The following is a 14,508-nucleotide window of genomic DNA, read 5'->3' on the forward strand; positions in this document are numbered from 1 at the left end:
CAGCAAGATTATCATTTAGAATTAAAGAGGAAATAAAGAACTTCCTATATAAGCAAAAACTAAGTTTCTCAATGCTAAACGGAGCTTAATAGAAATTTTAAATGGTTTTCTTTAAATGCAAAAGAAAAGGCTTCAAGAAGAAAAATTGTATAAAAGAGGAAAAATTCAACAAGTATATAATATATACTAAAGGCTGTGGATCTACCAATTAAATAAGCTAGGATGAAATTTAAAAGCCATAAAACTGTAAAATTCTATAAATACAACAAACAGTTGAAAGATAAACATTAAGTGTATAATACTACAACAAAAACACAAAATATAGGGTGGGAGTAAAAAAAAGTAGATATTTTAACTTGTGCTTGAACTTAAATGATTATCAGTAGTCAGACAAGTAGATACTGTTGTGGGTCAGCATGTATGAACACCATGGTAACCATAAGTCAACCACCTTTAATAGACACACAAGAACTAGAAAGAATGGAAAAGTATTAGTAGTTTACCACTAAAGAAAATCATTGAATCACACGGGAAGAAACTAACATAAGAAAAAAAGAACAGAGATAAACTAAAAAAGTAAGAAAGAGAACAAGTAACAAAATGACAATAAAGCATACATATCAATAATCACTATAAGTGAAAATGGACTAAATACTCCAATGAAAAGGCATGAAGTGGCTGATTTGGAAAAAAAAGAGAAAGAAACAACATCCATCTATTTCTTACTTGTAAGACACTTATATCACAGCTAAAGGCACATGAAGATTGAGAGGAAAAAGATCATGCAAAAGAAAAAGACAAGAAAAGTGGGGTACTAATACTCATATATGGCAAATTGACTTTAAAACAAAGTCTGTAAGGCAAGTACATAAACAAAAAAACAAACAAGCAAGGCATTATATAATAATACAATGATAATACAGTTAGAGATTATTACACTTAACATGTATGCACCTAATATGGGAGCACCTAAGGATATAAAGGAAATACTAATAGACATCAAGAAAGAGAATGACATCAATACAATGATAATAGGGGCTTTAACACCCCACTTACCTCAATGGACAGATTATCCAGATAGAAATGACACATTAGACAAATTAGACTTAATAGATATCTACAGGGCATTCTATCCAAAAGTAGCAGAATATGCTTCTTTTTCAAGTGTATATGGAAATCACACACGAGCCCACAAAACAAATTTCAACAAACTTAGAGGATAGAAATTACATCAAGCATTTTTTCCCCATCCGTAATGGTATGAAGGCAGAAATCAATTACAGGAAGTAAAATGAGAAAATGCAAACACATGGCGACTAAACAACATGCTACTAAAATAAACTCAATGGATCAGTGAAGAAATCAAAAAGAAATCATGTAATACCTTGAGACAATTAAAAACAGAAACACGATATTCCAAAATCTCCAGGATGCAGCAAAAGCAGCTCTAAGAGGGAAATCTATAGCGATAAAAGCCTATGGCAAAAAAACTAGAAAATTCTCAAGTAACCTAACCTACCATCTAAAAATTCAAAAAAGAAGAGCAAAGACTAAAGGTAACAGAAGCATGGAAAAAATAAAGATCAGAGAGTGAATAAATAAAATAGAGACAAAAAAAGAAAGAAAAGATCAATGAAACAAAGAGCTGGTTCAGTGAAAAGATAAACAAAATTGGTAAGCCTTTAGCCAGGCTCATCAAGAAGAAGAGAGAGGGGATCCAAATAAAGTAAGAAATAAAAGAGAAGAAATTATACTGATACCACAGAGATACAAAAAACCACAAGAGAATACTGTGAGCAGTTATATGCCAACAAATTAGACAGTCCCTAGAAATGAATAAATTTCTAGAAACACAATCTTCCAAGACTGAATCAGGGATAGACAAGATGAACCTCTTGTGAACCGCTGGTGTTGATCACTACCAGTGAAACTGAATTGGTAACCAAAAACTCCCAGCATACAAAGTCCAGAAACAGAAAACTTTGTGAGGGAATTCCATGAAGCAAATAAAGAAGTAATACCTACCTATACTATATGGCCTGGGTGGTAGCAGAAGCAGTGCTGGAAAATTTGCACCACAATTGCATGGCAGGGTGAAAAGTGGAAAATGGAGAACCTGTGGGAAGAGCTTAGGTCTGGCATGATATCAAGTCTAGGTGGCAGGTGTTTAAATCCTTTTACACACAATGGACCCACTGTAAGCTATGTGCAAATGACACTCACCACCGGCCTAACACACAGATTCTGTACATCAAATATTGCTACACAATAACTGGCATTATGCTTGCCCACGCATAAAATCCAGCTGGTTACAGGCACTGTGCTCCAATGCTGTGTCCATTGCCCTCATGGGTTGGTCCCAGGTATCCCTGAATAGCATCCATAAAATCCCCCTTGGCCTGGGATATAAATGTACTCAGAATCTTCAAGTGCTTTGGTTGAGCAACTCGGGGAATGAAAAAGGAGCATCTGTTCTGTAGACCTGGCATCACCAAGGGGCACTTAAATTTGTCCCTCTCACAGCAGTATCAGGTAGGCAGCTCAGCCGTCAGAGAAGCCACTACATTATATAAGACTAGCCTATTCCTAGCCCACAATGGATACCCAATGGCTTCGCCATGCAAGGATCTCCATTCCCCTGGTGACCACCCACTTCAGAGAACCTCACCCCTGACTGAGATGAATCCATTGCTGGAGAGGACACTCTCAGATGATATCACCCCAGCTCAAGTGTTCTCTGCTAGAGACACTAATACCTTCTACATCAGAGATGACACCCTAGGGACATATCACCACATTGGAGATCTTGTCACTTGGCCAGATATTTGTTCTATTCCACTTCACAGAAAATTTGTTGGAATGCCACAAGGAGGACTCAGACTTCTGAGAAACAATGGATTAGATGTACTGCCCTGGTGGAATCCAAAGACCCACTGGAATATTGCCAAATTTGCCGGGCCTTGCTTGCTGACTTCCCCATACCAAGAAGCCTCTTATACTGTAAGTACGCCCCCTGCTGTCTGTAGTGAAGCATTGTTTTATATTGTTCCAGTATGGTAGGCCCAAATGTGCATTATGGATCCTAAACCTCCTGATGTACGTGTATTGCCCACTAAGACTGTTTCTCCTTTCACCTGTTCCTCTTTATCTTCTGCTTCTATGTGCATGGCAATTCGCAACCATGCTTCTACTGGCCACAGCAAGCACTCACCATGTTTCTCCAAGACACTATTACGATCTCAACTACCATGATTACCCTTGGCACTATCATGACTTCTTTCACTATTATTACCCCCAACATTATTATGACCTCTATATCTTCCATGACACTGGCAAACGATGGCAGAAACACCACCATTTTGTGTCTAACAGGCTGAGGAATCTACCACAGATAGGGAATCAGAAATTGCTGGACTTTTCATTCGGTCTAAAACCACCTGTAGATGGGATACAGGTTAGGGTTGGCTTTCAAGATGGGATCCAGGTTAGGGTTGGGTTTCAACTTACATGTTAACTTTCCTGATGTATTCATTTTAAGCCAACTCCCATTCAGAACATCTTTGTCTATGGGTTCTCTCTGATTAGATGTTCCAGGGATTTTTCTGCCCAAATTTCTCCTCAACGAGTCATTTTGAAGTAAACTTTGAGGCCACCTTGGTCTTTCTATGCCCTGAGAACAGTTCTTAGCCTGCAGACCCCTTTAAACACACCACGAGGACTTACAAAACAGAGATAAAATAAGAATGTGGTACAAACTCCCATGTTTCTTGCCAGAGGCTTTGGATTTTATTGTGGGCCCATATTATGAAACTCTAGAGTATTATTCTCTTCCCCCAGCCTTCTGATCAGCTTCTCCCCAAGCCATATATTACAATGCACCTTTGTCTCTTTAAACTGCCACTGGAGGGTTATCCTGTGGGCTACAAACTCCAGCATTTGCTAATCTGGCTGGTTATGCCTGACTCAAAAGAGCTTTTCTTATTTCCTCTGTGCTGGGCATTTCAGTTCTCTGGGACTGACTGGACTGAGCACTGGTTCAATGATCCTGGCCACCCAGAGTCAAGCAATTAAGGCCAACTCCTAGTAATTATCAGTCACCTTAACCCAACATGCATGACTCTGTCATATCCTGTCCCTTGTGCATGAGTCCCCTTAGTTTCTTGCTGAAATAGTTTTGGATAACTGCTTGACCTTACTTTATCTACTGGCCAGTGAAGGTAGGCTTTGTGCTCTCCTAAGGACTACTTGCTACATTAATAACCCAGGACAGGTTCAAATCTACTTATCCCAGATGGCCTGTTAAAATATTCCACAGTTTTACCCAAATCATTGAACAGATACCCAGGGCCACAGACATCACTGACCTATTTTTAAAGGTGAACACTTCAAGTTTGAGACAGTGGCTATACACTAGTTTCAAACTCTTTTCCGTATAAGAACATAAGTTTTGTTAGTACAACTCTATTAAATATGGATTGTGTTGTTTACAACTTGCCCTATGACTTACTTTAAAAATACCCAGGCTGTTAATATCCTCACTGATGAAAAAAGAGTTACATTTTAGAGCAGGATAAGAAAAACTAAACATGGAATTTTGTCACTGTGCCCATTTGGACCCCCTCCCTCCCCACTGTGCAGTGTGCAGCTGCGTAACATATTAACCAGACCTTCTCAAGGATGGCAGTGCTTGTCTGTCTGTAAAGACCTTTTTTCCTTTTTCCTTTTCTGGCACTAGCAATGTACCTTCTTAAAGAATAATTCCCTGTCTCAGCTCTGTTGGGGTCTTGGTGACTTGCTGCTCCCTTTGAACATGATTACCTGAACGTTATTATCCTTGGAGAACTTTGTGTAAAATGTCAGTGTCTCATTTTGATGTAGTATGCTTTGTCTCAAAAGTGTATGTTTGTTTCATCAACTTCTAACAGCTGGAGCAGTTCTCAGAGCTTCCAAGAGACTGCCTGTCAGGTTTTATCAGTTTGGCTTGAGTAAAATTCCCCCCTTCCTTAACTAGATTGTTGCATTATCAGCAGGATATCAGAGACACCCACTGGAGGACACCTGGGGTCTGCTTTGAACTTATGCTTGATAGCAGCACAGGCTGTTTGAAGCCCCACCTGCCTCTTGGCATTCCTTAGGAGCTTTGGTGAGTTCTCCTGATACCCACATATCATTGCTTTTAATGATGCCTTGAATTTTACTCAAGCTCTTTTTCTTGACACTTGGAGTGCTAAGGGGGCACCAGTACATTTACTGGGCAGGAATCTAGGGGTGAATTCCTAGGGAGGAATAAAGGAGGAACTTTGAAGTGAACTGGGCTGGCTTCCCTTCTTTAAAATACTTGGCTTCTGTTGGAAAGAAAGTTGATGTATGGTCTGAACAGACTGTTTGCTGGTGAAATGAGACTGCCTGCTCAACTCCCAATTCAAGGGTTTTTGCTCCTTAAAACCAGTAGGCATTCTCAGGTGTCTAAGAATCTGGCAGAGGTGTCTGAGGATCAGTCCTCCGACGTGTATATGTCCTGCAGGGTATTCCACTACAACCATTAAGTTCTGCTCCTGGGGTGCACAGTAAGTCTCAGCACCCGCAGCACTTGCAGACTGTTGGGGGGAACCAAGACACATAAGGGAGTCAGTCCACCCAAGGGTAACTCCTGTGGAGGTAGACTGAGAAGCAGCACACATCTGACCTACTACACTGCCCTCAGAAAGTTGTTCAGATTATATCTGAGTTAGGTTACCAAATTAATAATAGGAAACTGTGCCTCAAAGGGCAGACAGCTCCTGGACCACTCACTGGAACTCCAGCTGGCTGCAAGTACAAAGTCAATGCTTGCAAGCACTTATCTTAATTATTAAATGGCCGGGATGCAACTCTTTGATATCCCCAAAGTGTAGAGAAAACCACATTGTAAAACATCTTTTCAAAATTCTTACCCTGAGAGAACAAAAGTGTTCCTAGGAAAAAGCCTGAAGTTATTTTATCATGTCCTTGAAATGAAAACACAGCGCAGATAACCTGAAACTACAGCTTTGTTTCAAAAGCAGAACTTAAAACTGTTTAAACAAACAAACAAACATAAAAGCAAAAGAGGGTTTTTAAAACTCAAGCAGGAAAATTATGAGATCTCTGTCTGTGTCCATCTGTGTGTGTGGATGTCTGTGTGTAGAATATAAATAAGATATGTCCCTGCTTCCAAGTGATATTATCAGAATTCATTTGTGAAAGAACTCTATTAAATTTTTTAAAAGTAAGCACCTATAAATTAAATGTTTCTAAATGTAACTTAAACTATGCCCTGTTTTTAATTATTCATATAATCCAAAATTAATCTATCATGAATAAAACATGTTTAAATTGATTTAATTGATGTAGACATGTCTTTACAGTCATCAACATTAAATATAATACTTCTATTGTACCTAGGTTTAAAATCAGTAAGGTCACGTTATCACTGTTACAAATTTTGTCAATAATAAAATAAACTTGGTATAATAATATTTCGTAAATAAATAGAGATAAATGAGATAAAAATTTGGGGTGAATTTTTAAAGAACAATTATGTTTTACAGTATTTCTGCTTAAAAATAATTTCTCTGTGGAGAAGGGCAAAGATGGCAGAGTAGAAGGACACTGGTAGCACAAATACACCAAGACTCACATCCACAGACCTACCCAGCCAACCAGAGTACCCACTGAACTTTGACAGAACATTGCCTTCTTCAAAAGGCAAAATATGCCATGAATCTGGTAGGAGAAAGGAAAAAGAAAAGAAGGAAAAGGAAAATAATGCAGACCATTTCCGCAGGGAGGGAGCAGCAAAGGGGGAATAGTGCGTGTTCGCTGGGTCTTCCCTCTCCAACATGACAGAGGGGGACCCTCCAAGGCTCAGATGTGTATGGAATAGCCCTTGACTAACAGAACTAAATTATATGGCACAAAGTGTCCCTGCATTCCCCAGCCCTAGAGGCAAACCAGCAGGTTTGGGATGGGAAGGTTGCCTGAGCTGGACAGACGACTTGGGCTGGCTGTACAGAGGTAACTCTGGGGACTGCAGTGTGCTGTGTGCTGTGGCTGGGAGGGTATACAGAGCAGAACAACCTGAGTCCCCCATAAAATATGAAAAAAAAAAAAGGAAAATAACACTGCTGGTGTCCCCTGGGGCGAGGGGTGCCATAGCCTTTGTCTCTTAAGACCCGCAGAACCATTGCTGGAGTGTTCTGTGGAGAAGAAAGGTGAGGCTCAGCTACAGCCACAACATCCTCAGGTGCTTGGTTCCCAGAGATGGAGTTAAAACCTGAATCCATACATAGGGGCTCTGCAACCTCATAGACAGGACTGAGACTTGTGTACAGCCGCAGGCAGATTAGGATCCTTTTGCCCTGGTGCCTCTGTGAATTCACACCTCCACGCCAAATGAATGAGAAGAGGTCTGGCACAGAGCAGCGGGGAGGACTGGTGCAGCTGTTTTCTCCAAGCCTGCCTACGGAGCACGGACCGGAGGTGGAGAAGGAAGCTTCACTGACCAGGCAAGCAACGGCCAAACTTCCATGCACTAGCGTGATGCCACATGGCAGCTTTGAGAGGGGTCATGACCCACCTGCCCACCTGATTACCATGCACTAGTGTGGCATTGGGAGGAGAGCAGACCTCTGGGAGCAGTGCAGACCAGGGGAGTCATCAGAGGGCTTCTGGAACAAGCGAGCAGAGTTCATGCAGCAGGGAAAGGTCAGGAGCCTCCACAATCACAAAACAAAAAGAAGATCCAATTCAATAGCGAGGGCAAGCTCTGGCCACTAGATCAACAGCCACATCCCCAACCAAATGGGTAACAGACAAAAGGCACAAAATTAAGACTTGGTAACTACCCATACTTAAGAAGGACCTTTAGACAAAATTATTAAGAGCTCACAGTCTCTATGTAAACACATCAAATTTTTTTTGTTTTTCTTTCTTTTACTTTTTACATTTTTACTTTAAAAGAATTGTTTCTATTTTTGTAACCTCTCTAAAATTTTTCTTTTGAAATATATTTTAATTTCTCTCAATTTCACTTTTATTATTTTTTTTCTGTTAGCAATTATACTGGTTTTCAAATCTTTTTTCTTCTTTTAATTTTGAAAATTTCTCTCAATTTGATTTTTATCTGTTTTGTTCTTCTGTTACTGATTACAGTTTTCAAACCTCTTTTTCCTCTTTAAAAAAACTTTTTTTTAGTTTTATTTCCACATACACTTTAGATAGATAAATAAATAAACTCCTTCAAAACCACAGTAGACAACTGATACTCCATAAGCCACAAGGCCAGGGAGATATGAGCAAGATGAAGAAGCAGAGGAACCACTCCCAATTAAAAGAGCAAGAGAAATCCCCTGAAGGAACGATCAAGAAAATAGACACTGATGGCCTACTAGATCAAGATTTCAAAAAAGGAGTGATCAAAGTACTGAAGGAACTAAAAAAGATTGTGTTTAGAGACAGAGAATATGTCAAAAAGGAAACTGAAACTATAAAGAGGAGCCAATTAAAATTGAAAACCTCATTTGCTCAGATGAGAGCTGAGCTAAAGGCTGTACAAAGCAGGCTAGATAATGCAGAGGAAGGAATAAGTGACCTAGAAGACAGGACAACAGAAAGCACCCAATCAGAACAGCCAAGAGGAAAACAAATAAAAACATATAAGGGGACCTATGGAATAATATAAATCATCCCAACCTATGCATAATAGGGGTCCCAGAAGGAGAAAAGAGAGCAAAGGGGACTGAAAATGTATTTGAAGAAATCGTGACTGAAAACTTACCAAACCTAGAGAAGGAATCAGATATCCAAGTACATGAAGATGAAAGGGTCCCAAACAAGAATCCAAACAGACCCACACCAAGACATGGTCAGGTTTAAGTATAAGGATAAAGAGAAAAACACAGTTAGTTACAAGGGAACCCCCATAAAGCTTTCAGCTGATTTCTCTACACAAACAAACACTTCAGACACAAGGGAGTGGCAAGATGTATTCAAAGTCCTGAATGAGAAAAAAAATGATGCAGCCTAGGATAATCTATCCAGCAAAGCTATCCTTTAGAATAGAAGGAGAGATAAAGAACTTCACAGACAAGCAAAAACTACAGGAGTTTAGATTACTAAATGGAAAAAGTATTTGCAATTATATGTCTAATAAGGGTTTAACATCCAAAGTAAACAAAGAACTAATACAATTCAATAGGGAGGGAAATAAAGCAAAAAATCTTATTTAAAAAAAGGGAAAAAGTTCTGAATAGACACTTTTCCAAAAAGATATATAAATGGCCAACAGATATATTAAAAGATGCTGAAGATCACTAATCATGAGGGAAATGAAGATTAAAATCACAATAAGATAGCACCTCACAACTGTCATAATGGCTATGATCAAAAAGAATACAAGTAATAAATGTTGATAAGGATGTGGAGAAATGGAAACACTCATACATGGTTGGTGGGAAATTAAGTTAGTGCAGCCAGTGTGGAAAGCAGTATGGAAGTTTTGCAAAAAATTGAAAATAGAAATGTGATCCAGCAATTCCACTCGTGGGTAATTATCTGCAGAAATCAAAAGTAGTAATTTCAAAATATATACGTGCTCCAATATTCATTGCAGCATTGTTTAAGATAGCCAAGGTATAGAAGCAATCTAAATGTTCACCAACAGATGATTCTGAATAAAGAAGATGTGGTATATTTTTATACAGTGGAATACCATGCATCTTAAATAAAAGTATGAAACTTGCCATTTGCAGCAACATGGATGGATCTAGATGATATTACGCCTAGTGAAATAAGTCAGAGAAAGACAAATACCATATAACTTCACTGTATGTGGAATGCAGAACAAACAAATAAATGAAACAACATAACAAAACTGAAACAGAGTCATAAATACAGAAAATAATTAGTTGCCAGAGAGGAGCCAATTGGGAGATTAGAGTAGTTGAGGCAGATTAAAATGTACAGACTTCCAGTTTGCAAATAAATGAGTTCTGCATATGAAATGTATAGTATGGGGCATAAAGTCCATAATTATGTAATATCTTTGTATGGTGACAGATCTTAACTATATTTATCATAGTAATCATTTTGAAATGTATAGAATATAAAATTACTATGTTGTGTAACAGAAACAGTTGTATTTCTAAATTATTTTGTTTTGAACTGTATTGTATTTCAAAAACAAAAAAGCAAAGTCATAGAAAAAGAGATCAGATTTGATGTTACCAGAGGTGGGCCGTGGAGGAAGTGATAATTGTGTCAAGTTAGTTAAAAGGTACAAAGCTTTAGATAAGTATTAGGGATTTAATGTACATAGGACATGATAAATATAATTGTTTAGTGAGGTACTGTTATTTGATTTTAAGGTACATAGAACTCGGTAGATACCTAGTTTTGAAAAGAATCATTTCCCCATCATATCTTTCTTCTTCACTACATGTATTATCATCTTGATTATTTACCATCTTAACTTTTTAACCACAACTATGGGTTGCAATACAACTTAATCACTCTTCTTTTCCACTACAAGGGTAAAAATATCTAGTAATATAAGGATGGGAGGAGGTAAATACTATACCACAAAAGGATCTTCCAAATAACCTAAGAATCTAAAATGAGTACAATATAAGTTCAGGAACAACACCTCCCAGCTTGCTCAAAACAATCAACACCCCTATACCCCACCTATCATTGATGCCCAGTTGTGAACTGAGCCTCCACACTTCCACCCCACTTTGCCCCACTCTCAGTGATCACAGTATCAAAAAGGCAAAATGAGATAATGAGAAGTGGACCTGGTTGGCATTCCACTCTCCACCATCTTCTCACCTGTTGTCAGTGGATCCCAGCAAGGAACTAATCATCTCTTCTCAGTGGCAAAGAAGCAATGCAAGACAGAGCCCAGGTTTGTCAGAAATGTGTCAATGGGAGCAAAGGAGGAGCTGAATCAGTCTACAAAAACGAAGTGTAATGCCCCTTCTTGTGGGACCTAGGGGGAAGCTAAATATACACATCAGATGGCCCTTAACAGTAAGACTATCTAAAAAATGAGATTAAATATGATCCAGAGCCTCAAAATACAACATGCATATTCTAGGACACAGTAGAAAATCATTTGTCTTAAAAAAAAAAAACCTAGAAAATCATAAAATAAATGAAATGTCCATTAAGAGATACCAACCCCAGATGAATCAGATGCTCTAAGTACTTGAATTTAAAATAAGCTGTAATATAAATTCTTCAAAAAGCAATTTGAACCTCTTGAAATAGAAAATCTCAGCCAAAAAAAGAAAAAAAAAGTTACAGAAAGATCCAAATGTAACTTACTGAGCTGAAAAAAAGATGAATCAAAATAAAAACAAAATAGACTGTCTCAGTAATACATGCAAAGCACAGGAAAAAATTCAACAAACAAAGGCAGATTTTCAGAATAATCCAAGCTGAACAGGAGTAGATAGAACAGAGTTGCAGGGACCAGTGGGGTTAAAATATAGAGCTAACATCCATCAAAATGTAAGAACAGGGCTTAAACCTTCACAAATAGACCAAAGATATGTATCTACCAAATGAAGACACCAACTGAAACTCAAATAGGTAAAATCCAAAGTAATCCACCCTAAACATACAGTAATTAAACTTCTGGAAACAAATGACAATGAAACAATATTGAAAACAGCCAAAGAAAAAGACGAATTATTTACAACAGAATAAATAATCTGACAGTGGATTTCTATTTTGAAACCAATGAGTCTGGAAGGAAACGGCACAGTATCTTTCAAGTACTGAAAGAAAGCAATGCCAATAAAGAATTCCACAGCTAGTGAAATTACCCTTCAGAAATTACAGAAGAATAAACACATTCTAAGGTAAAAAGTAACTTAGAATACTAGTTGCTACAAAACCCATGTTTAAAGAATTGCTAAATCAAGTGTTCTAAAAAGAAAGAAAATGATCATAGCTTCCAGGAAAGAGGATCATCAAAAATGTGTAAAATATCAGGTGAATATAATAGGCTATTCTAACTTCTGAGTTCCTTAAATCATTTTGATAATTAAAATATAACCACAATACTATCTGATATAATGCTGAATGTATTAAAAATTAAGATATATTTTAAAAGTGGAAAGGATAAAGGAAAATAAAGTTTTGCACTTCAATACAAATGCATGTAGGTTAAGACTGGGGTTAAGTTTCAAATGTATGTTGTAACACCTAAAGCAACACCTAAAAGGACTATACAAAATTATATACTCAAAAATTCTTGTAAATGTATCACTATGCAATACTAACTTATTTTCAAATAATGCACAAGAGGTAAGAAAAGATGAACAGTATGAGAAACCAAAAAAAAAAAAAAAAAAACCTGAAAACATAATAAAATGAGTCTCATGTTCTAATATATCAATACTATCTTAAATGTAAATGATAAACTACTCAAGACCCAAAGTTTGGCAGAGTGGATTAAAAAACCTTACAATTCTATGATGCTTAAATAAAATTTACTTAAAATGTAATGACTTAGCTTAAGTTTAAAGTAAAGAAAATGTTTTTAAACAGGAGGGGCTATATTAGTAACCAATAAATAAAAACTTAAAGAGTGAAGAAAATTACAAGAAGCCAAAGAGGATGCTACATAATGAAAAAAATCAAATCGCCAAGAAAACATGCTCCTAAATATTTAAGGAGTAAATAAGAGTTTGAAAATACATGAAACAGGATTTTTTTCAAGCACCCGTTAAACACTCAGGAAGAAAAAATACATCACAGGACATAATACAAATACTAAATTTAAAAGAAGCTAAATGATACAGGGTGTGTTCTCTGAACAAAATGGAATCATGCATTTTCCTAATTAACAACCTCACAGTTCTTCTATGGTAGAGACTATTTTATCTTCCTCTTAACAGATGAAAAATTAAGGGATGGAGAGGTAGAGACTCAAATTCTGACTGGCTGACTCTGGATAAAGTGCTACTGCAATAACCAAAGTTGGAATTGTTAAATGTTTACAAAGTCTTTGTGTTTAAGAAGGATTTTCATTATGGTGACTTTGAATTTGATAGCTTGTAATTAGGATAACCATGTATATTTTGTTTCAATTAAACTCTTATTTTTCATGTAATTGGACTTCATAGGGAATAGTGACAAAATGTGAAGATACTATGTGTATCCTTCACTTACTTTACCCCAATGGTAATATCCTGCAAAGATACAATATCATATCCAAGATGCTAACATTTATACAGCCAATATACAGAACTTTAATTTCACCACATGAAACCATTTTGTATTAAAACCCACCTGCATTTTCTCCCTTCACCTATCTTTGATTCCTGGCAACATCTGTTCTCTATTTCTTCTGGTTCTCTACTTGTATAGTCATTTTAAGAATGTTTTACCAAAGGAATCATAAAATGTATGATCTTTTAGGAAGAACTTCTTTTCACAGGGTATAATCTCTGGAGATGTATCCAGGTTGTTACCATTTCAACACTTTTCCTTTGTTGACCAGTCACCCACGGTATGGATGTACCAAAATTTAGCCATTCACCCACTGAATAACATCTGTTTCAAGATTGGGGCTATCATCAATAAAATAACTATGTTCATGTATAGCTTTTTGTGTGGACTTAGGTTATTCCTCTGAGATAATGACCAAGGGCAATTACTAGGTTGTATACTATTTGCACAGTAAAAAAAAAAAAAAATTCCCCAGTGTGACATTTTATATTTCTAAAAATGTTGAATTGCTCCATTTTTCTCAGGTTATCAAAATTTCTCAGTTTTTCATTATTTTCCTTTTGATGGTGCAGAACTACAGTGATACCCTGTTTTATTCATTGTGGCATTTTGTGATTTTTGTATTTGTAACTTTCTTTGAAGAACCAAAATTTTTATTGATTTGTTCTGTTTTGCCCAGTTGTTTTTCTTATATTTTCTTCCTATTTCTTGCTTTTCATTTTGCTATTCTTTTTTAGTTAATGTAGTTTAGATTGATTAATCTTTTGACAGAATGCACTTAGTACAGTAAATCTTTTTCAGTGCTCTAGCTTTGTCTCAAATATTTTGGTAATGTATTTAATGTATTTAATTTCCATTTAATCCTATGTAATTTTATAAATGACCTCTGAGGTTTTGCACCTTGACTTATATGGATTATTCGTAAGTGTGTTATTTACTTTCCAACTGCTTGTGGAGCTTTTTTATTATTGTCATCCTGTGTTAATGATTTCTACTTTGGTTCCACTTTGTTCATCTTTATCATTATGTAACAGGTCTTTTTGCCACTAGTAATATTCTTGTCTCTTAAGTCTAATTTATCAGATATTTATAGCTACTCCTGGTTAAAAACATTAATTTTCTTTAAACTAAGTCATCACATTGAAAGTTGAACAAAGATTTAGAAAATAGAAAGAATCAAACAAAGATGAATACTATAATGAAAAATATACTAGAAGGAATCAACAGTAGATTAGATACAGAGAAATG

The sequence above is a fragment of the Camelus dromedarius genome, chromosome Y (genome assembly GCF_036321535.1).
Source record: "Camelus dromedarius isolate mCamDro1 chromosome Y, mCamDro1.pat, whole genome shotgun sequence".
Taxonomy (NCBI): Eukaryota; Metazoa; Chordata; class Mammalia; order Artiodactyla; family Camelidae; genus Camelus; species Camelus dromedarius.